A 23740-nucleotide genomic window follows, 5' to 3' on the forward strand; every position below is an offset into this window, starting at 1 on the left:
GGTATATAAATTAAAATAATATGTATAACATATATGCATATACATAAATGGGTAGCATAAAACTTCACCTATGTCCTAAGAGTTTACTGATTCATTAATATGCTAGGGATGCCATAATGAAATTCCATAGAGACTAAATGGCTTAAACAACAGGAATTATTTTTTCCTAGTTATGGAAGCTTCAAGTCCAAGTCCCAGAAGTCAGCAGGGTTGGTTTTTCCATTACCTTTCTCCTTGATTGTCATGTTCCTCATTTCTTCCAGAATTCTCTGTGTATGTATCTATTCTAATGTTCTCCTCTGATAAGGAAACTAGTCTCATCTTAAATCTTCCTTGGTTTACCTTAATTATCTCTCCAAATATTCTATCCACCATCTTTGAATATGGTCACTTTCTGAGGTATTTGGGGTTAGGCCTTCAATATATGAATTTTGGTGGGTATATAAATCAGGCAAGTCTATTATTTGGAAGTAGAAATGGAAGATGTTTTTAATCTTTCACCTGGACTACAGATTCCTGGTTTCTTGGAGTTCATTTTAATTAGCATCATTTTATATGGTCATATGTACATATCTACACTATGTACATAGCTATGCTAGGACTATCCCTAGGCATATACTAATTATCACAAATGAGGAAACAATGGAGCCTATGTTTCTTTGGGTCTGGCTGACTTCATGTAATATGATTTTTTTCCCCAAGTCTTTCCATTTCCTTATGAATGGGGCGATGTCATTTCTTCGGATGGAAGCATAGAATTCCATTGTGTATATATACCACATTTTCTTGATCAATTCTTCTACTGAGGGACATCTGAGTTGATTCCATATGTTATCTGTGGTAATTAATGCTGCAATGAACATAGTTATGAACATAGTTAGAATTGAAATATTGCTAGAAATACTGCTCATGAGTTTTGTCAAAATATATTCATAGTTTAAGATGAAACTCAAATGCAAGCAACCAAATTCATGACCACCTTAGATATCTACCTACTTTTTGTTTATGTACTTGATTTATTTTAAATCTCTTTTAATAAATATCATGATGATTAAATTTTCTGCTCCCTTTAACTATTAAAAGGACATGGCTTAACATATCTAAGACAGATCTCATGAAACTTTTCAAGCAGAAATGAAATTTAAATTCTGATTACTCAATACTGCTATTTACTATCAACTCTGGAACTTGATAGAAAGTTCTGTAACTCATAATCTTAGTTCACAATTATAAAAATTTTTCTGCTATAAATGCCATATATTATACCCTAGATGTAACAGACATTAAATAAAGTATTTTAGAAAAACATTGTTTGACATTTCTAAACATTCTATTAGATGATTAGATCAATAGATGAGTTATTTGATTGGTCCTACTTTTTTTACAAGGCACTTTCATGAGTTAGTTTTGTTTCCTCAGGCCAGACGTTTAGTGTCCCTCTAAAATACAATAATTCTATGTGACAATACTTCTTGATGGAATTAGTGTACCCTACCATCTAGGAAATGAGTGTGAAACCTGTAAATGGAAGACCTGGAATACTTTTAATTATCCTAAAGTTTGAACTTAGTGACAGATGGCCGGAAAACGTAAAGCCTTAAAAGAAATTCAAGCTTCATATTGAAGATAGGCGTAATAAATCTAAGCAACAGAACCCAGTAGGACGAAAAAAAGACTTAACAAGAAAATGAGCTGAAGTGGGAGAAGGCAAAGCATGAATATACTAAGGTCAATATGGAAATATATTGCACAGTTCAGTGGGAAAATGCAAAACGTAAGAAAGGCAGGAGAGCTCAACAGTGCAGGAGAAACAGAAATAAAAACGAAAAACGTCTTAGAGTGTTCAGCCAGCATAGCAGGATGCTGGAAAGTCAGAACACTACGTACACTGCGTATACACAGAAGATTCTCATCCGGACACAGACATCACAGAAAAGGCAGGTAGGTTCTTAGAGTGCATCCAACTGAAGAATCACAAGTGAGGAGTAGAGTGTCAGGTGATCCAGACTGCATTAAAGAAGTGCTAAGTCTCCTCCTGAGTACATCTTATAGATGGCATAAAGAATGAAGAAGTATAAAAGTAAAAGGAAATAGCAGATGGTGAAGGGGGCAAGAGTAAAATATGACACAAAAAGCTACAAAGTCCCAAATAACAGCATCAGCAGTGGGAAAGAAAAGAAACGAAAAAACAGGTCTGAGAATGAGTTCTAAAGCTTAAGACCTTCTAGTTTGCACTCCCCCCACCTCCCAGCCCCAATATTCATGAAAGAGCTCTATTCTAAATTCACTTGAGCAGCTCATCTCTAGATATTTGTTCATCAAAAAACATGACAAAATGTTCATGAATCACCATGAAAGAAACTATGAGACTGGTAATACACTGTTGGCTTTATTAAAATCACATAGTTTGATATATGACATAGCATTCATGTTTTTTGCCAGGCACTCTGGGGATACTAACAAAGCTACTCGCTTTTAGTTATATTGCTTGTTTTCTCATGACTTAAAAGTCATCAAAAATAAAAGTAATGTGATGCTACCTTTGGGCCCTGTTAGTAAGAAACTAAGTGAATGTGAATGTGTGGGAGTAGAAATGCAGCAATCAAGGATGTGGCTCAAAATATAGAGGTGGAATAAATTGAAGAGCTAAGTAGCCCTACAGATCTGTGGTTCTATTTACCACATGAGAGGAACAGTTTACATAAACACTTTTAATCTTTTGAAATACTTCCACATATTTTCCATAATCGATTTCATATCCTGACAACAATCTTGGAGCAAATTGAGTAGTATAATTACCTCTGTTTATTTTAGCTGGAAAAATAGACTCATGGAAGATATAAGTTTTGCTTAAGTGACAAAGAGCACCCAAGTGATTGGTATCCCAGGCTGATGTTTATCTCTCCTTGATCAGTGCTGTCAGGACCCAATACAAACTCCTGGGAATCTTTCAGAACTAAAGATACCAGTAGAGGAGATCAAGGGTGTGTCTAGGATTCTGCCTTTTGCTATCAAGCACTGGGCTTTTATATATGGATTTAAGAACCTTAGATCTGAAGATACAGTGGATCTGGAACTGAACCCTGATGTTAAAGCAAGTTTCTGCTATTGATGGTTCATTTCTAACCAAAGTTTAGGCTTTGGTACATAAAGGACTTAGACCAACCAGAGATGGTGGTATATACTTACAAGGCTAGCTATTCAGCAAGCAAGATAACAAGATATAGAAGATTCATAGTGTGAGGCTAACGTGTGTAAAAGCATGAGACTTTGTCTGAAAATTAAAACATAAACACACTAAAAAGGCAAAAGGGATAGGATTGGGGTGTTGCTCAGCTGGTAGTGTACTTGTCTAGCAAGCAGAAGGCCCTGAATTCAATGCCCAAAACTAGCAAAAAATAATAATAATAAAGAAGTTACAAAACCTATGATGTACTACAAAAATTTTTAAGCAAGTCTTTTAAAACTATACTGATACACATTTCATCCAAGCTCACAACTTGAGAACTGTTTATACAATATTGAAATTGATTCGTAACAGAATTCTGTCCCCCATCTTTTGATCTTGAGACTTTTTATTTTTCTAGTTCTTAAGGAATAAAATATCATAGCACCCCATAATGTCATAAAATGTCAGTTTCACCCTTTCTGTTTAACATAACATTACTTACAAATTTCAATCCTTGTTTACTTTGATCTTTTTAGATCTCCACACTTCTCAGAGGATTCATTGTCAGGTGTAGTTTTCGTTAAAAGGCATGCTTTAGAGGTCTCTACTGAGATAAGGAGGAAGTGTTCAAGATATAAAAATTGTTTCAAGAATCAGGTTTTGGAAGGAGGAACAACCTTAATATGAGAATGACAGTTAAGGAGACAGCAACCTATTGCCCGAGTTAAGCTCGGCACATGAGCACATGACAAGGGTTGAGATAACACCAAGTACTGATAGAAGGTGTCAGGGATGAGGGGCTCTGATGTGCTCACAGAGGTCTGTGGGAGTTTGATAATCCAGCATGCCGTCTACCAATTTTCTGCTTCTGAACTGAAGGACATGTTAAATACAGCCTAAGGATGCTTTTCCTTCTTCCTTTCGTTCCTTCCTTCCCTCTACCCTTCCTCCTTCCTTCTTTCCTCTTTCCCTCCTTCCTTCCTTTCTTCCCTTCCTTCTTCCCTTCCTTCCTGTGCTCCCTCCCTTCATCAATCCACCTTCATTTTAAAGGTAACCTTGACTTTTCAAGTAGTTAAACTAAATACCTTTTCATCTCTACCTCACTTGTATTCCTCAGATAAAGGCAAGCCAAGGTAACAGAAGGACAATCTCACTCTGTTTAGGTTGTTACTGCCTTGAGGTACTAATGGGGGCCTCAGAACAGAGGTCTTCTCAATGTTCTTATTGTCACAGTAGTATTCTCTGGCTTTTCCTTGACAAAATGAATGTATAATGTATAAATGTATAATGCCCCATTCACTTACTAGTTAAGTATAGTTATTTGGAAGTACTTATAGACTCACAACTCAGTCCCTAATGAGTACAACCTAGTTTCTTAAAGTTGCAAGTGAAATGCCATCTACTGCCTTCACCTCTTGGTCCTGAATGGTTTTGTTTTTATTATAGCAAACTGAGTTGCATCAAGTTATGATGTCCTCGGATAGACTGTAGAAATTCAATGTTGCTGACATTAGTAGTTTATGTAGTGTCCAAAAGATGCTACTGTGTTTTTAATTTAAAAATTAGATTTAAAAAAATTATATATTATTAAGTTACAGCACTTACAACACCACTGCACCATGGTTTAGAAACATTGCTCAAACCTAAGACCCAAATTTCTGGTCCTGACTACTAAGATAGACAATTTGTGTCTTATTGAGGGAGTCTTGTAGTTATTCTAAGATGTAATTTCCTTATTTTTAAATAGAGCTAATTATTTTTAGCCTCCAAAGAGGGCACATACTAATCACTTCTAAGTAAAAAGCACTATAGTACTGAAAGATGTAGAATATTCTCTTACAAGTGTGTTGGTCTATTGCAGTGAATTTCAGATTTTCATGTATTACAGAACTCCTTCAAATACAACATCAATAAAGCATAAAACAATAAGATTAAACAGAGATAATCCAGTTGAAAATGGCATGCCAGTAATTTTCCTGGCATTTCCTGGACCTTCTTGGTCCTTTTTATTCTCTGATGTTTTCCAAATAGGAGAGATTTCCAGGGTTTCCCAGAATACTTCAGTTCATCTTTTTCCTTTACAGGGAAAATCCAGGATATCCTTTTCACTCTGTTCTTGGTGTGTTCTCAGTCATATTGTTTTTCCACCCCTCATGAAAGACACCTTCTACAAGGTTTAACATGAAGCACCAGACTCTCCTCTAAGACCCCTCTAGTCTTTACAGGTATTACTATGGTCCTGTGGTTGTTTAGCTTGGAATAGCCTTACTTTTCTCAGTTTGTTCTTTCAAGTTCTTCTATTGATAAATTTCTATACTAAATTTCCTACAGTGAATTTGCTGTCAGTTTTACTTTCATTGGCTCAATACTGACCGTTACGAAGCTCTAAATGGCCTGCAACCCTGTGTTATGGGCCTTAAGCATAAGCTTTCTTAGATTATCTGAAAAAACACAGCAAGGACATGCATCGCTCTGTCACTAAACAGCTGTGCAATCTTGGGAAAGCCACAGAATGAATCTGAGCCACACTTTGCTTGCTCCATAAATCAGATTCACCCTTTTTTATGATAAATAAAAATATATTTTGGATCATCTATTTTCAAATTTATTTTTTATTTCTATCCCAACCTATTGTGTATTTGAATGATGTACATGATCAACATAGAAATAAATACCAATACATTATTTTCTTAGTAATGTCAAAATATATTTTTTTCTTTATTTCTCATACCTTAGGTATAGGTTAAAGACAGGAAACTCTAAACTCTTCATTTAAACAATGATTAAATAGATTAATAGACTTCTATCAAGCCTACAAACTATCACAGATCTTGGCTCTGGCTACTGATTCATGTTTCTGTTCAGATCTGGATGTTTATACTACCCAACCCACGCCGGTAGTGAACTCCTTCTTCCTGAGGTTGTGGTTTCAACACTTCCACAGTGGTTTCAAGCAGACATAATCCAAAGTGTAGGCTCACATATTCAGTGATAATTACATTTGGTTGCAAGGAGGATGTATACATATGACAGAGAACGGAACTAGACAATTATGGTTTACAAATTGCTGTTCCAAATAGCAAAGTAGTAATGCATATGTTTGTAAATAATTGTGGCCTAGAATGTGTATTTTAGGTTTTTATTTTCTCAGTTAAAAGAAATTAGGTTTCACTTTTTCTGTTGCTGTAAAATTAATTCTGAATGGTAGAAAAAAGACATTCAGGTCAATGTCACTGCCACACATAGTCCAACTCATGATGGAGATTATTGATTTGAAAATTATCACAGTATGTAATACATGGCAGGCACCGTGATTTTCCTTTACTTGTTAGCACAAAGTCTAGATTACTGCACATTTGAGGGAGGTGTTGAATCCCTACTTCCATGCATTTTCAATGTCAGCTCAGTGCCTAACATGTGGAAGATTTTGCCAAACATGTAAGATGAATTAATAAGTAACTTAAAGCCCAGAACCAGGCTAAATAATGCCCTGAGCCCAGTTGAACAATAGTGTCTTCTGAGGCCTTCTATTGGTTAAAAGAAAGATCTTAGATACTGTGTATAGCCTGCTATGATTATGTTGGATGGAAGAATAGCTTTCAAGACATGAGATAATAAAAAAAATGAAAGTGGGATCTAGCCACACTAAATTTTCTATTTTGGCCATTCAGCATGTCAAAACCAATTTCAAGTAATGTAACTTAAAATAAAACATGGAAGATACAGATAATACCAAAAAATTAGACTAAAGACAAAGGACACATCTAAAAACCCATGAGTAGGATGGCTGGGATGGGTGAATTCTAGTAATCCTTCCCCTTAGTGTACCTGATGTTTGCTTACCGATTAATCTAGAGCTGATGAATGGTGAAATTGCAAGTTGATACTAGAAAATCTTCCTTCCATGATTCCTTTCTGATTTTTCTAAAATACTGTTAGCCTTAGTGCACTGTTCATGTCATGACTCACTTATTCACATCAGTCTATGAGTCAGGATAAACTTCTTTTCCTAATTCTATGACAGTGTACCTGACTCGGAATTACCTTTTCTGACCTTTTTTCACAGCTATTACTCTAAATTTGCTTCTCAAAATTTGCCTTCTCTAGGCATGTAGTCAACTATTTTTATTGATGAGTATATGTGAAGCTTTGCAGAGATGAATTTGGAAAACAAAGGATAGAACTGCAGTCCCCCTCTTTGCACAGTTACTGTCTACTTGGATAGACAATATCATTGATATTGGTGACCAATGTACAAATACCTGAATACATTCTCAGTCTCCATCTCCTTACATTTTATAAATAGTAACAAGTAGGTCTTTGGGGATCCATCATTTTTAAAATAGTAACAAATTGGCAATGTCAAATTAATACAATAAAACAGAGAGTCTCAAGATGATGTCATTGTTGGAAAGCTCTATGTGTAGTCTTTTGAGGATCCTCCATAATGCTTTCCAGAGTGGTTGAATAAGTTTACACTCCCACCAACAGTGCAATAGTGTTCCCTTTTGGCCACATCCCTTCCAGCATCTGTTGTTTCTAGATTTCTTTCTTTCTTTTTTTTTATTGTGAAAATACCATACAGAGGGGTTACAATTACATGGGCAATATAACAAGTACATTTCTTATCAAGCATTGTTGCCTCCTCCTTTGTTTTCCCTTCCCATGATTATAGCCATTCTAACTGGGGTAAGGTGGAATCTCAATGTTGTTTTGATTTGCATTTCTTTTGTGGCCAGAGAAGTTGAGCATTCCTTCACGTGTCTATTGGCCATTCTTATTTCCTCTTCAGAGAAGTCTCTCTTTAAGTCTTTTTTTCTTGATATATATTTTTATTGTAAAGATACAGTTACATGAGTAAGGTAATGACTCCATTTCCTATCGAGCATTGTTACACCCTCCTTTATTTTCCCCCTACCATCACTTTCCTCCCCACCTTCCCAACTCCTCCCTCCTGCCCCCCCCCTTCCCTACAAAGAAGTAAAGTTCATTTGCAACATACTGTCATGTACATATCATTGTTACAATGGGTCACCCTGTATCCTTAGTTCACCATTTTGTTATTTCCCTTCCCCTCTCCAAATTAGAAAAATGTATATACACTGTCTTTAGGCCACTTATTAATGGAGCAGTTGTTTCTTTGAGGATTTGTTTTGGGAGAATTTAATTTTTTGAGTTCTAAATATATTTTAGATATGAGACCCTTGTCTGTTGTATGGCTAGTGAAGATCTTCTCCCAGTCTGTGGGCTTTCTATTGATCTTGCTAGCTACATTCTTTGCTGTGAAGAAGCTCTGCAGTTTCATGCAATCCCATTTATCCAACCTTTCTTTGATTTGTTGTGCTTCTGGTTCTTTTATTTTCCTTTATTTTTAATACATATTTTTATTGTGAAAATACTGTACAGAGAGGTTACAATTACATGAGCAAGGTAATGAGTACATTGATTATCAAGCATTGTTGCCTCCTCCTTTGTTTCCCCTTATCATCCCTTCCTATCTCCCTTCCACCCTGCCCCCCCCCATCAAAGTTTAAAGTTAGTTTTTCAACATAACATCTTGTATATCTCATTGTTGCAATGGGTCCACCTGTATACCTATTTAAACAATTTGTTTTTTCCCTTTCACTCCACAAATTATACCTACATCAAATACAGTGAAAACTGGGGTTATGGTTCTTCATTAAGGAAAATTCAGCTTGTGCCAATGAGCCCTAGAGTTTTTCCTATTCCTTCTTGTAATGTTTTCAGGGTGTCTGCTTTGACTTCCAGGTCTTTGATCCGTTTGGAGTTGATTCTGGTGCAGCGTGATATATAAGGATCCATGGGACATTCCTCAGTATAATAAAGGCTGTGTATGTCAAACCTACAGCCAGCATTATACCAAACCTTTGTTTATAAACAGAATGGAGAGCAGAGAACGGCAGCTCCTATAATCTTGATCTCATTCTTTTTCAACCCTACAGATAATCTCCATTATAATATAGTGTTAATAATATGGTGTTCTTGGGGCTGGGAAGGTGGTTCAGTGGTAGAGTGCTTGCCTCGCATGCATGAGGTCCTGGGTTCAATTCCTCAGTACCACATAAGCAGAAAAAGCCGGAAGTGGTGCTGTGGCTGAAGTGGTAGGATGCTAGCCTTCAGCTGAAGAGCTCAGTGTTCTTTTTGCTTTCTTAAAATTATGTTACTAACATATAAACCAAATATTATAATGATATAATTTTTATTTGTATTTTATATCATACATATGCCATTGTCATATATGTATTATAATCTACATCTTAATTTTGTGCTATTAAATTTTGAAATTTATTTGTGCTGATAAGTATTTGTCAACATGAGCATATTTTGATTAATTTTCCCATGGTCCTGCAAGTAAACATTTAGACTGATTTCAGTAGTTCATCCCAAAATCACTTCAGAGTAAATATTCATGGAAATATCTATTCATGCAAATATAAAAGAATTTCTCCCAAGTATACACTAGGAGTGAAAAAATCTGTGGATCTTGAAAGACATGCTCATATTCACTGTTATTAGATACTGTCCAAATTCTCAATTAGTTTTACTTATTTACACTTTTATAAGTCATATAGGGATGTTCAAATTTCATATCCTAATAACATTTGCTAATCAAAGAGTTTTTCAGTTCTTGACAATCTGATGGTTGTAAAATGGTGTTTCTCTTTTTGTTACTGTTATACTCTGATTGTAAAGCAGTGCACTTTTTCTTTAGTTGATTATCCTCTTTCATGAATAGAATATGTTTTTGTTATTAATTTAATTTCCACATTTTTCTTTGTGTTGATTTTAGGGATTCTTTATATATCCTAGGTAATTCACTTCGATGGCTATGGACATTTCAAATAATAGTTGCTTATATTGAACTTTGCTTATGAAGATCTGTGTTTGTTTAGAACTTTTGAACTTTGCTGAAGTCAAATTTGTCCATGTTTTTACTTCATGGATTTGGCTTCTTGTTTCTTTTTTTTTAATACTATTTTTATTGTGAAAATACTGTACAGAGGTGTTACAGTTACATGATTAAGGTAATGAGTACATTTCGTATCAAGCATTGTTGCCTCCTCCTTTGTTTTTCCCCTACCATCCCTTTTTCCCTCCCATCTCCACAACTACACCCCTCCTAAATTATCAAGTTTGTTTTTCGACATAGCCTCTTGTACATCTCATTATTGCAATGGATCCACCTGTGTCCCTATAAACAATTTTTTTTCTCTTTCCCTTCCCAAATTATATCAACATCAAAAACAGTGAAAACAGGGGTTATACTGTGGGGGGAGGGACATACAAAGCAACAAAGAAATAATCTTATAAATATGTTAGAAACAATCACAAGAAAGGAAAAACATTTAAATACTTATATTGGGATTTATTTCATCTAACATCAACTTATCTGACCTTTTCTGCTTGTTGCAGACATATACTAGTTATTGCAAACAAGGGAAACCATGGGACCTATGTTTCTTTGGGCCTGGCTTACTTCACTTAATATAATTTTTTCCAAGTCTTTCCGAAATTTCCTAACAAATGGGGCAATGTCATTCTTTCTGATGGAGGCATAGAATTCCATTGTGTATATATGCCACATTTTCTTGTTCCATTCCTCTACTGAGTTCTTGATTCTTCTCTAGGAAATTTTCCCTGTATGTGCTTCTAAAGACCACCTGCCTCTTTCTTTGTATGGTGTGATATAGAAATCAAATTTCTGGTTTTGTCTACAAACAATCCATTTTTCACAGAATTCTTTATTGTCACCACTTTATGATCCTTTCTCTAATCTATCCTGAAAAGTGATCTTTGTAAATAATCACAGCTGATTATGAAAGAAAATAAATTTTAAAGCTATATTTTGGACATAGGTAGCTAGATGAGATTGTGGGTGATGTGTATGTGTGTGTGTGTGATGTGTTTATATTCCAGTAGTATCAGACTCGTAGAAGTTTTGCTCTATAAATATTCACTGTGGGTGAGAATGATGGAAGGGGAGACACTGATCAAGAAGAATTGTATTTACAAACTGATATTTTAAACCTTTTTATAAAATTTCTTAATGATGATCAAAAAGACATCTAAAGAAAAAAATAAAATATTCACTATAAATATTCTGGCACAGAGAGCAAAAGATACTTAGCTAAAGAGAGCTAAAGAGACTTAGCTCCTTGGTTGTTATTAGGTTATATGGTCTTCCCACAGCTACTCCCTGAAATGTAGGCTACTCTGATACAACCAGAGTCTCTGCTTTGTTTTTGTGGGAGCAAACCTTAGGTGTATAGTGAGCCTCTGAAACTATCGGAAGATCTCATCTTGAGCCTTAGTGTTCGATGGCCTACAACCTCTGAGTTCATGACACGTTCCAAGTTAACACGTCAACGTGAACAAATTAGGCAGGAACCATTTGCAGTTACTGGTATTGGCCTCCACCTCCAGGGAGACATGTCAGTTGTCACTCCATTGCCCTAGGATTATAATGTTTCTTCAAGGAAATGGGCAGGGTTCTTCAAAAATAGATTAGATTACCTATCAGGCAGAAAGGATTGAACCAGCACAAACTATTCAATAAGCCATTGCCATTTAGCATCTTTGAAAAGACCAAGGAACTCAGATGAGTGCTACTGAATTATCTCAGATAATAAAATGACTGCCAATCAGTTCAAATGGCCTACAAAACTTCAGTTTGAAATATTCACATCACAGGTAAGAACTTAGATATGAAAGCAGTAATTCCTGCAGGGTTCCCCTCCCCCCCCCCCGACTCCTTTTCATTTTTTAAAAAACACTCTAATAACTTAAAAAAATTTTATGGACTTATTTTTTTCAAGGCCTGGAAAAACAAAAGTCCTCTTACGCTGAGAGCAAATGCTTCAAGTGTTTGCCTAAAGACATTAATTTTATTGGGGGAGTTACAACCCCTTGCAAAGAGGGGTTTATAATGGAAAAAATAATGAGACAGCATTAACTATAACAGAACTCCAAAAATAAATAATTAAAAAAAGAATGCTTGATATTTTATGTTTCTAAAGAAAACCATGTCTTTTCTCTAAAATAAGACAGTTGCTTAGGAAGTCAATATAAGCCAGGCTGACCTGTCCACAATGGATCATTCCTAAGACAAAAGACCAAGAATTTTATAGAAAGACAAGAACACATTTATCTCAGGTCTTTTACTTACTTTACCTTTACTACCCTTCTGGGAAAACAGTCCCTTAATATATATTATATTTCATTTAATTCCAATCTCCTTTAAAAAATGTAGCAATGCAAAAGAGCACAATGCTTTTTCAGCTGAACTAAAAAAGGGCAAGAAGCAAAAAAAAAAAAAAAATCACAGAGTGGTCAGGACCCAAGTCTCCAGGAAGTCAATGGAAGTTTTGCATCTGGAATCTTCCATGAAAAAGGTATGATTGCTTGAAGCATAGTACCTGCAATAATAATAGAGTTGAGTACCAAGGACACAGCAGTATACTATCCCTGTCCTCCAAGGACTCCAATTTATTCAAGGAAGACAGAATCTGTAAACATGATCATTAACATATCTTCACAGACATTTTGTCTTCAGCTTGTGAAGGAGGGACCATTTTGTAAGATGTGGGACTAAGTTTTGAGGGCTTAACAAGCATCTCCACAGTGGCTGGGTAGAAAGATCAATCCAAGTCATACTGTCTCCATCAGTATACACAGAGTAGACTTGCCTTGGATACAGTACATCCAGATGACCAGGATGAAATGTGTAATGATGAAAATAGAACTTCGGTTGGTTATCATTTAAATGTTATAAAACCAGCTATACTCAGAACATTATAACAATAAAAATAAAACAATCATCACTCCTTGCTTAATGTCAGGGACACATTCTGAGCAATGTGTTGTTAGGAGATTATATCACTTTGCATACACCACTGAGTGTACTTACACAGCCTGGATGGTAAAGGTTATTGCATATATAGGCTATGTGGTATAGCCTGTATTCCTAGATCTGTATAACAAAAGACTGCTGAATGTTGCAATGATTATAAATAGAATTATAAATAGAATATATACATATAATTATAACTATATAAATCTATAAAAATATAGAAATGTTGCCACAAAGTGCTGTATAAAAGTATAGTATAAAAGCGGTTCACCCACATAGCACACTTACCAGCATGGGGCTTGCTGAGCCAGCCGTTGCTCTGGGTAAGTCAGTGTGCAAGTGATGAATGAAAGTGAAGGACATTAAACTTTATATGCATTGCTCACTTAGGCTTGCATGAAAGTTGTCACAAGTTAACCTTAGCTTACTACAATGGCTTACCATATACAATCTTTTAAATTTTTTTGCTCTTTTGTGATAACTTAAAACATACATTGTATGGTTAATACAATATTTTCTCTATTTAAATCCTTAATCAGTAAGAACATCATTTGGGGTTTTTTTTTTGGTCAGTTGTGGGAATTGAATTCAGGGCCTAGGCAGTGTCCCTGAGACTCTTTGTGCTCCAGGCTAGCACTCTTCCACATGAGCCACAGTGCCACTTCTGGTTTTGGGGTGGATAATGGAGCTAAGAGTCTCATGGGGGCTTTTCTGCCTGAGCTGGCTTTGAACCATAGTCCTCAGATCTCAGCCTCCTGAGTAGCTAGGGTTACAGGCGTGACTCACCAACACCCAGGAGAAAATTTCTTTTTTTATGTTTTATATTTTTGTTAGTTAGAAACTAAGACACCAGCACACATTATCCTAGGCCCTCACAAGCTCAGGATTGTGTCCCTGACCTCATTTGTACATCTTGTCTCAATGGAGGTTGTCCGGGACAGGGACACACATGGAACTGCCCTCTCCAGTGGCAACATTAAAATGTCTCCTAAATTAACTTCCTGAGGCTATTTCACAGTAAATGTTTATTTTTCACCAAGTGGGAGAAGTACACTGTAAAATGACAATAAGAATTGTAGTGCTAAAATGCATAAACCAGTAACATGATCACTTATCATCACCATCAAGTATTGTTTAGTGTACACACTTTAAGACAACGCAGTTTGGAAGGTTTGTTTACATCAATATCACCACAAACTCATGAGCAATGCTTTGTGCTGCGACATTATAACATTTACAATGTCACTAAGTGATGGAAATGTTTTAGCACCTTTGTGCTGTATGGGAGCATGAAGATATATATATATGCAGCCCACTGGTGACCCTAATGGTGTTATTAAATATGACATATGATGGTGTATTGAAGACTAACATAGTAATGCTGTAAAGGCATATGCTAAAGTATTCTTCCAGAGAGAGTTTTCAAACATGTTTAATAAGTAGCATCTCTTAGAGATAGTAATAAAAATCTGGAACTATTTAGATTTTGACTGAAAGAAATTAATAAATTCATATTATAACAATTTGTATATTGATAACAAGTGATTACAGTTGTCATGATTTCCTTTTTCTCTCTTTCTCTCATAATCTTGCTTCTATGAGCCAGGTGTCTCTCCACCTTAGAAATATTTTTCATTTTCTACTTCTACACTTTGCATCAGGGATAATTAATAAGTTTATATAAACAAGCCATTTATCTGTGTATCATACATGTGATGACACCAATTAAAATAGTGAAAAGAAAAATAATAAAATAGTGAAAAGTACTGAGTGATCAGTATGTGCTGTTTTAACTTCCTACTGCATAACCACCCTGCAAAGCACATATTAATAATGCTCTCATTATACAGATAAAATATGCTTCTAGCTGTCCCTTTTGTCAGAAGGCAGAAGCAGAAACGAGTAAACACACTTCCTTTAAGAACTTTGCTGATAGTCCTAATCCTATCCTAAAAGTCTCACCTCTTAATATCATTACATTGTCAATTAAATTTCAACACAAACATTTTGGAGAACACAATATCCTGGCAGTATCTGTAGTTAATAATCAGTACTTGATATTGCCCCTAGAGCAGATCTAATGTGTTTTCAACACAAATTATATTTTTAAAAAAGAATAAAGTATAAAATACTAATCTAGGGTTCAGTTTTGTTGTAGAATCTTTGCTTAGCATGTGCAAGAGTCCTGGGTTATTTCCAAAGACTGCAAAAAGATAATAATACTATAATTATTATAATAATAATAGTGATGTTAATTATATGAAGTAGCCATATACTAATCTGACTCAGCTGTGATAATCACACTACACATGAATATGTATTTCTAGTTGCCAAGTTGTATACTTTCAATATATTCTGTCTTATTTGTGAATTATACCTTGATAAAGTTGCAAAAGTATTATTAACATTTATTTGTTGCTAAAATTTTGTTATGAAAAATGACATCTACAAATGATGCTACATTATTACTGAAAAGACTGTATTTTATAATTCGTTTGTTTACAGAACTTCAGATATGTGCAGTGAAATGTTTTCAATATACCTGAAATAGCTCCATTCTGGTACAGAGTTAAATTCAGTACCTTTAAAGATGAACTTTCATTTGATTTTGTTGTACAAAGATTCCATGGATACCTTAGAAAACATGACATATTCAGGGAACTTTAGTATATATCTTTGTCCCTCTGTAATTTTGTCTTACCTTCACAAATAATGATTGTTTTTCATTTTGTTTGTCCTGCTGGGACTCGAACCACTAACTCACCCCCACACAAATAATAAAAAAAAATCAGCCAGGCGCTGATGGCTCATGCCTGTAATCCTAGCTACTCAGGAGGCTGAGAGCTGAGGATCATGGTTCAAAGCCAGCCCAGGCAGAAAAGTCCATGAGACTCCAATAAATCAACCAGAAGAGGCGCTGTGGCTCAAGTGGTAGAACACACACCTGAGCTGAAGAGCATAGGGACAGTGCCCAAGCCCAGAGTTCAAGCCCCACGACTGATTAAAAAAAAAAAAATTACAATAAGTAATTTGCTTATACTTAGGGTTCTCCCTGTTTGAGTACAAACACAAAATTATAGAGAGAAGCCACAATCACATGGCTTATGTTTATGTGTATTCAAAGAAGTATTATTAAACTAGATACGTTTCTTAGTTAAAAGGTGCCACATTTAACTATGAACCACACATCTTTGCCTAGACACAGTTTAAGCAAGTTGTTCTAGATTGCCCAGCTGCCGAATCATAAAAATGAAGTGTACACTACATCTGTGCTATTTTCCTCAATTCTGCTGTCCAGGCTCTCACTATTCCCTAGTGCTTCCTAAATTGTACTCGACTGCCAAATTAATTAGAAAGGTTGGAGGGAATGATCTCAAAAGTTCTCTCTGGCTTAAAAAGGCTATGAGTCTCTAAGGTCCATGTTTTAAATGTAAAACAAACTGATGGAGAAAACTGACTTCGAGGATATTGTTTTCCAATGTACACATATTACACAGCATAGAAAGTCTTCAGATATTCCTAAACAGACCACATAATCATAAACTTCATAACACTGAGACTCTGTTTATAAAACATCAGGCAATAGAAAAGTAATGTGGAGTGGAACCCAGCACAGAGCTAATCACTCACCATCAGACATCAGACTTTAATGCCTATTGGAAACCAGCCCTTGCTCATGAGGGGAAAGAAAAGCATCTCATTGGAAAGGCCATGCTGAATAGTACGAGACGGGAAGAAGGGTGTTTAGATGATTATTGCCTTCAGTAAGTTTTAGACTTCATTTCCTAATTTCCAAAAATCTTAAGCAGATTTTTGATAGAGAAATGGTATACAAGGTGGAATATACTACATTGTTTTCTGTAATATAAATGCACTGATTTGAAAGAGAAAGAAATCAGATACAAATTATGTAAGATTTTATATGGATCAAGAAATAATCCCTTGCCAAAAAAAAAACCATGAAAAGACAGGACTCAATTCTATGCAAATTAAGTTGAATAAAAGAATCAGAAGGGCAATATTATTACTCAAAATGTCGCAAGACACTATGTTGGTAATGAATTTTACAACTTAGGGAAGAGGGGAGTCAGTTGGGAGGGAAAGCAGAAGAAAAACAGGGAGGAGGTAACAGTGTTCGACAAGAATTGTATTCATTTCCTTACTTGTGTAACTGTAACCCTTCTGAACATCGCCTTTACAATAAAAAAGTCTACCGAAAATTATCTTCAGACCTAGTTGAATGCAGGTTTTTAAAGGATGTTATCAGCACTTGCCCTACTATTTGTCAGAGTTTTGCCTGACAAACATGCTTAATATCATTTAACAGATCTTTTTGCTCTTAGCTTCTTCCTAAAGGGAGATAATTGTTGTTAAAATATCAACGCTTCTATTATATATTCCAGAGCTGATCACCATTCATCTAATTCGGATCTCCTTGTGACCAGAAGGATGAAATCTTCTGATGAGCAAACCTTGATGACATAGACATTATGGAGTAACAACCCCCCTCTACAGATGATTGACTGACAATGGGAGAAAAGTTCCTCTTCAAATGAAAAACACAGTTTTGTTACTAAATGTAGAATCAGTGCAAGCAAATACAACTGGTGTCATCACAAGAGTAAAGAAGGAAAATACAGGAGATAGTAAGGATTGTTAAGTACATAACATGAAATACAATGTTCACAATGATTTCTGACTAGAAAGTTGGATTTTAAAAGTACAAGAGAAACAGCATTGTAAATTTCTCCAGTTAAACCAAAAATTACTTTACACTCCAGGGTACAGGAAATATTCGTTGAATGCTGAATGCTAGGGTACAGCAATATGCTAATTGAAAGAAAAACTTTTCTAACTTCTTTTTAAATCTAAAAAGTATACGTATAAAGAGAAAAACATAAAAGGGATATAAATACGGAAAGAAGTAAAACTATCCCTCTTTGCAGATGACATGATCCTACATTTAAAGAACCTTATGTTATCCCCCAAGTTATTTGAGCTGATCCCAAACTGGCAAAGCAACGAGATATAAAATGAACCCACAAAAATCAGGAGCATTTCTGTATCCCAACAATGAGATGATCAAGATTGAAATCAGGAAAGCAAATCTATTCGTAATACCCTCAAAAAGAATACATAGGACTAACTTAACCAAAGATGTGAAGGACCTCTATTAGGAAAACTGAAAAAGAAATCTGAAAAAGAAATTGAAGCAGATTTAAGGAAATAGAAAACTCTTCCATACTCCTGGATTGGGAGGATTAACATTGTGAAAATGGCAATACTGTCCAAAGCTACTTACAAATTCAATGCAATAAACCATCAAAATCCTAGTAACATTCCTCAGTGATATAGAGAAAGCAATCAAAAATTCATGTGGAATAATGGAAGACCCCAAAGAACAAAAACAATCCTTAGGAAGAATAGTGTTGATGGATTATTAATACTAAACTTCAAACTCTATTGCAAAACCATAGTAATAGTTGGGCGCTGGTGGCTCATGACTGTAATCCTTGCTATTCAGGAGGCTGAGATTTGAGGATCATGGTTCAAAGCCAGCCCAGGCAGGAAAGTCCATGAGACTCTTACCTCCAATAAACCACTAGAAAACCAGAAGTGGCAATGTGGTTCAAGCAGCATCACACTAGCCTTGAGCTGAAGAGCTGAGGGATAGTGCCCAAGCCCAGAGTTCAAGCCCCAAGACCGACAAAAATAAAAGCCATAGTAATAAAAACTGCTGGATACTAGCACAAGAATAGATCTGAGGACCAATGGAATAGAATAGAAGACCCAGAAATGAACCCACAAACCGAAGAGGGAGCCAAACACACAGGACGGAAAAAAGACAGCCTCTTCAACAAATGCTGCTGGCAGAAACTGCTCTGCAGGTGTAGAAAACTGAAACTGGATCCTTACATGTCACCCTGCATAAGAACCAATTCCAAATGGATCCAAGACCTTAATGTAAGTCTAGATATCATGAAAATATTACAGGAAGGTGTAGGGGAAATAGTAGGGCTCCTTGGCATAGGTCAAAACTTCCTAAGTAAAGATGCAAAATCACAAATCAAAGAAAAACTGGATTAATGGGATAGCATCAAACTGAAGAGTTTCTTCATGGCAAAGGACATAGCTAGCAAGATCAATAGAAAGCACACAGAATAGGAGAAGATTTTTACCAGCTGCACATCAGACAAGGGCCTCATATCTAAAATATAGTCAAAGCTCAAAATTTTAAACCCCCCAAAATAAAGCCTCCAAAATTCAACAACCTAATTAATAAATGGGCTAAAGACTTATAGAAAGACTTCTCTGAAGAAGAAGTAAGAATGGCCAATACACAAGTGTAAGAAATGTTCTCGACATCTCTGGCGGCCATAAAAGGAATGTGAATCAAAACAAATAGTGAAATTCTACCTCAGCCCAGTTAGAATGGCCATTATCAAGAAAACAGATATTGGCAGGGATGTGGTTAAAAAGGAATGCTACTATACTGTTGGTGGGAATGTAACCTTCTTCATTCACTCTGGAAAGCAGTATAGACGTTCTCCAAAGAATAAGCATAGAGCTTCCCTGGGACCCAGAAATTTCACTCCTGGGCATTTATTCAATAGAACACAAACAAAGCAACATTAAAGCTGCTAGCACAACCACATTCATTATAGAATTGTTTACCATAGCCAAGATATGGAATCAACCAAGATGTCCCTCAGTGGACAAATGGATTAAGAAAATGTGGTATATATACACAATGGAATTCTATGCCTCCACCAGAAAGAATGACATTGCCCCATTACTAAGGAAATGGAAAGACTTGGAAAAAGTTATACAAGCAAAGTAAGTCAGACCCAAAGAAACATAGGTTGCATGGCTCCCCTCATTTGTTGTAACTAGAATGTACCCATAAATCTACAAATAAACATACTGGATGGTAAAAGACAAAAAGTACACTTGGACATGCATAATAAATTATACAGGACTCTGGACATGCATACAGTGAGACCAAAGAAGGATATTCTTAAGAGAGGATCACAGTGGCTCAATAGTTATGTGCATATGATCATACAAAAAGACGTTTATAGAAATGAACTCCAAGAAATGGAAACAAGAGGTTTTATGTTATTGTTCTTCTTGATTTTTTGTCTCCTTTGTCATTGTTTCTGTTTTCTGCACCTTTTTCCTTGTAAGTTTATCTGTTTTGGTGAGGGTAAGGGGTAGCACAAAAATTGTGGGTTATAAAGGGTGAACAAACACAGCAGTGATATTAGGGAGAGAATGGGAGAAGAAGTGACACCATTCAAAAAGAAATGTACTTATTACCTGACTTATGTAACAGCAACCCTTCTGTACATCACCTTTACAATAACAATTTAAAAACAAGGCAAAAAAAAACATATGTATATAATCACTACTACTTGGAGGGGGCGGGAAATGGCTTGTCTCCAGTGAGATTCTCTTGAAATTCTCTGACTTACAAGTTTTGGGATGAGAAACTAATTCAAGTGTTTTGAGTTCTTTACACAAAAATCTCTAAATATAAAAAGAAATCAATGCTCAAAAATTTATGTACACAAAGCTACTTAGGTAGCTTTCCCCCAAAAGGGAAATTTTGTCACACTTATTTAAATTCGTTGATTTCTTTTTAAATCATAGGAATGGGAGGAAAAAACTGGGAAAGTGAGAGAAGGGATGATATTGTTTAAAAAGAAAGGTACTCATTACCTGATTTATGTAACTGCAACCAGTCTGCACATCATCTTTATAATAACAATAAGAAATAAAAGTTTAAATAATCAATCCTTTGTTATGATTGCCATTTTACAAAATTACAATGCATTCTACTTTATACGCTCAGCATTGTATATACTCCAAACATACCAAATATTTGATACCAGGAATGTCTGTGGACACCAGAAGGTTTTTTTGTTTGTTTGTTTTATTTTCAAAATCCAGATAACTAACTAAGAAGACATGCTTCAAAATCCCATATGAAATTGCCTTAAGTTTCTCCCAAAGGTCTAAAGAGAAACTGAAGTTTTTGCCAAAAAGTTTCAGTAGAAACTTGAAGTTTTCATTTTATTTTTGTTTTCTGTAGACTGTCTTGAAATAGGAGCAAACTGATCAAACATTTCTGAAGGTTTATTTTCTGTGAAACTTCATTAGCAACCTCTGTGAATCACATATTTGGCAAACCTTTTGGGCCCTTCAGATTTTGCGCAGTGCAAGTGTAAAAGTCGATCTTATTGAAGGTGGTCTGAGATCAGCCAACCACAGACATTGAAGAGGGGCATTTAGTACTACTGCAATAGTACTGAATAGAACCATGCCCATCAATTCCTCTTCCCCAACTTTGCCTACTTTTCTAATTTCCTTGTTCTTTAAGCAGGCTATATCATTGAATAATGCTAAAACTTGAACTCTATGAAAGTGAAACTAATTCTTTTCATACATTTCCAATTGATAACTGTTCCCACACTCCCACAAGCTCACTTTCAGCTCCAGGAAAAGCAAGGTCAGAGTTCTATAGCAAACAGCTAAGTCCACGTATCAGAAGAAATTGGCCATTTTGGAATGAGCTAGAATCACTCATTTTATTGGTTAAAATAATATTAGTTGGCAAGACTTTGTAAAGATGTTGCATGTACATTAGATAAAACTCTATGTACATATAATAAATGTTTAGAAAGAATATAAACATTTATAAAGAACATGTTTCGATCTAAATATGAAGATGTGTTATTCTTTGATTTTAGACTTCACTGTTTCCATACAAAAATGTAGAAAGGAAAACATAATTCAGCTGCTCCAAATGATACCAGGATAAGGTTCCTTATGATCACAACCATTCAAAATAATTCTAAGCTTCAAAATAATGTACTTCTATTGCTTTCATCCAGTCTATTTCCAAAAAGTATTTGGTAAATTGGAAACTTCCAGTGGATATTTTCCTCTAGACTGAAACACAGAGTTTCAGACTTATGTTCATCACATTCTTGGTCTTTTATGATGCTCTTACTCTAGCCAACAGTTATTTTACATCTCACTTATTGAACCCCTCTGAGTTTCTAAAAATACAAAACCGAAAAAGAGCCAAATTCTACCGCAGATATGTTCTTCTCACACTGGAGTCAAGAGTTCCGTGTAAGCAAGGGAAGAAAGCACAGGAATAGGAGGAGAGAGAATAGCTCCAGGGCTCTTGTTACTTAGTTCCTCTCTCTGAAATTCCTGGATTGTTTTCCACTCAAAGGCTAAGCTACTACTCTTTTTGCTAATGTTAAATGCAAGAACCCCACAACTGCCAAAAAACAAATCAGAGAATCACAAAGTAGTCAAAAGAGAATTCTTAACCATATCCATTAGCTTGCTGATTCACATGTTACTTATTCTCAGTTCAAAAATTTTTTTTAAAAGTTATGCAATGGAAAACCACAGCACATTTAACCTGAAACTTTGAAATGTACACCAATGATACAATACATGCAGTCAACACAGGAAACATAAGTTTAGAGCTATGGCAAGCTTGGAGAGTTTCTGGAACCAGAGATCTGACTTTGATGTTCATAGCCGTTTCAATCAGCCAAGTAAGCCACTGTTAAGGAGAGAAAGCAATCATATAACATAGACAACCATTTCTCAAAAGGGATTTTCTTTCCTTGGAGGAATTCTTTTCCATTTATTGAATTATCTATAACTTCAGTAGCAAAGTGTTTTAGTAAGCATTTACCAATGTGACAAGTAATCTCCTGAGAATTAAACCAAAATGCAAACTTAGCTCCTGACTTTAAAGCCACATGTCTTTAAATCGCTCAATTGTTAACTTTTATCCCTCCAAAGAAGTGGTCTTAACGACCATGAGGAAATAACTGAATTCTTTGGAGTTATACCTCTCCCTACTATGAAACTTAATTAACTATTAAAAACATAATTAACCACTTGAAAATCAAACTATGGTGCAAAAGGATGAATGAGCTTTATATAATAATCATGCAGTATGCATCTCATAACTTAAAAATAGATAAGCATAGTTTCAGGAGTATAGATATAATATGACAGTGCTCTAATTTCTATTAAGAAGCATAGTTATTCTCAGCTGCTTGTCTACCTCCTGCACGCCATGTATCATGGCTACCCACAGAGCAACTTTCGTTGGAATTAAACGTCGGAATTACTTGTTTACACAAGAAAACTCATCTCAGATGTAGCATCTGTTTCTCACTAAGTCTTAGCTTTCACCTAATTCTCCAAATGGGTTGACTGAGGTTCAAGAATGTGAGGTGACTCGCTCAAGAGCATACAGTGAATCCAGACCAAGCCGCCTCTCTCCCTTCGATAGTAGATGGGTATCTGGGTACAAAACCGCTGATGTTAAGAACACAGACATACTCAGATCCACTTGGAAGCTATAGTTCACTGAGTGAGTAGCTCAGTGTCTTCATACTTTACAATAGATCAAAAACGTTCTTCCAATTTCCATGGAATGTGCATAGGTTCACTAGGTCATCTTTATTAAATTCTCTTTCTAAACTAGGGCATTATACACCCTTGCTTCAACATTTCAGAATTCACACCACAATATGGTAGATATATGCACGCAACAGAGGGAAGCCAGGAGGAACAGAGTAAGTGGGAACAGCCCACACTAAGCAAAAGGAAAGAAATGTACACATCACCTGATGTGGAAAAAATAACTTGTAATGTCA

Source organism: Dipodomys ordii, unplaced genomic scaffold (assembly GCF_000151885.1).
Source record: "Dipodomys ordii isolate 6190 unplaced genomic scaffold, Dord_2.0 Scaffold41, whole genome shotgun sequence".
Lineage (NCBI taxonomy): Eukaryota > Metazoa > Chordata > Mammalia > Rodentia > Heteromyidae > Dipodomys > Dipodomys ordii.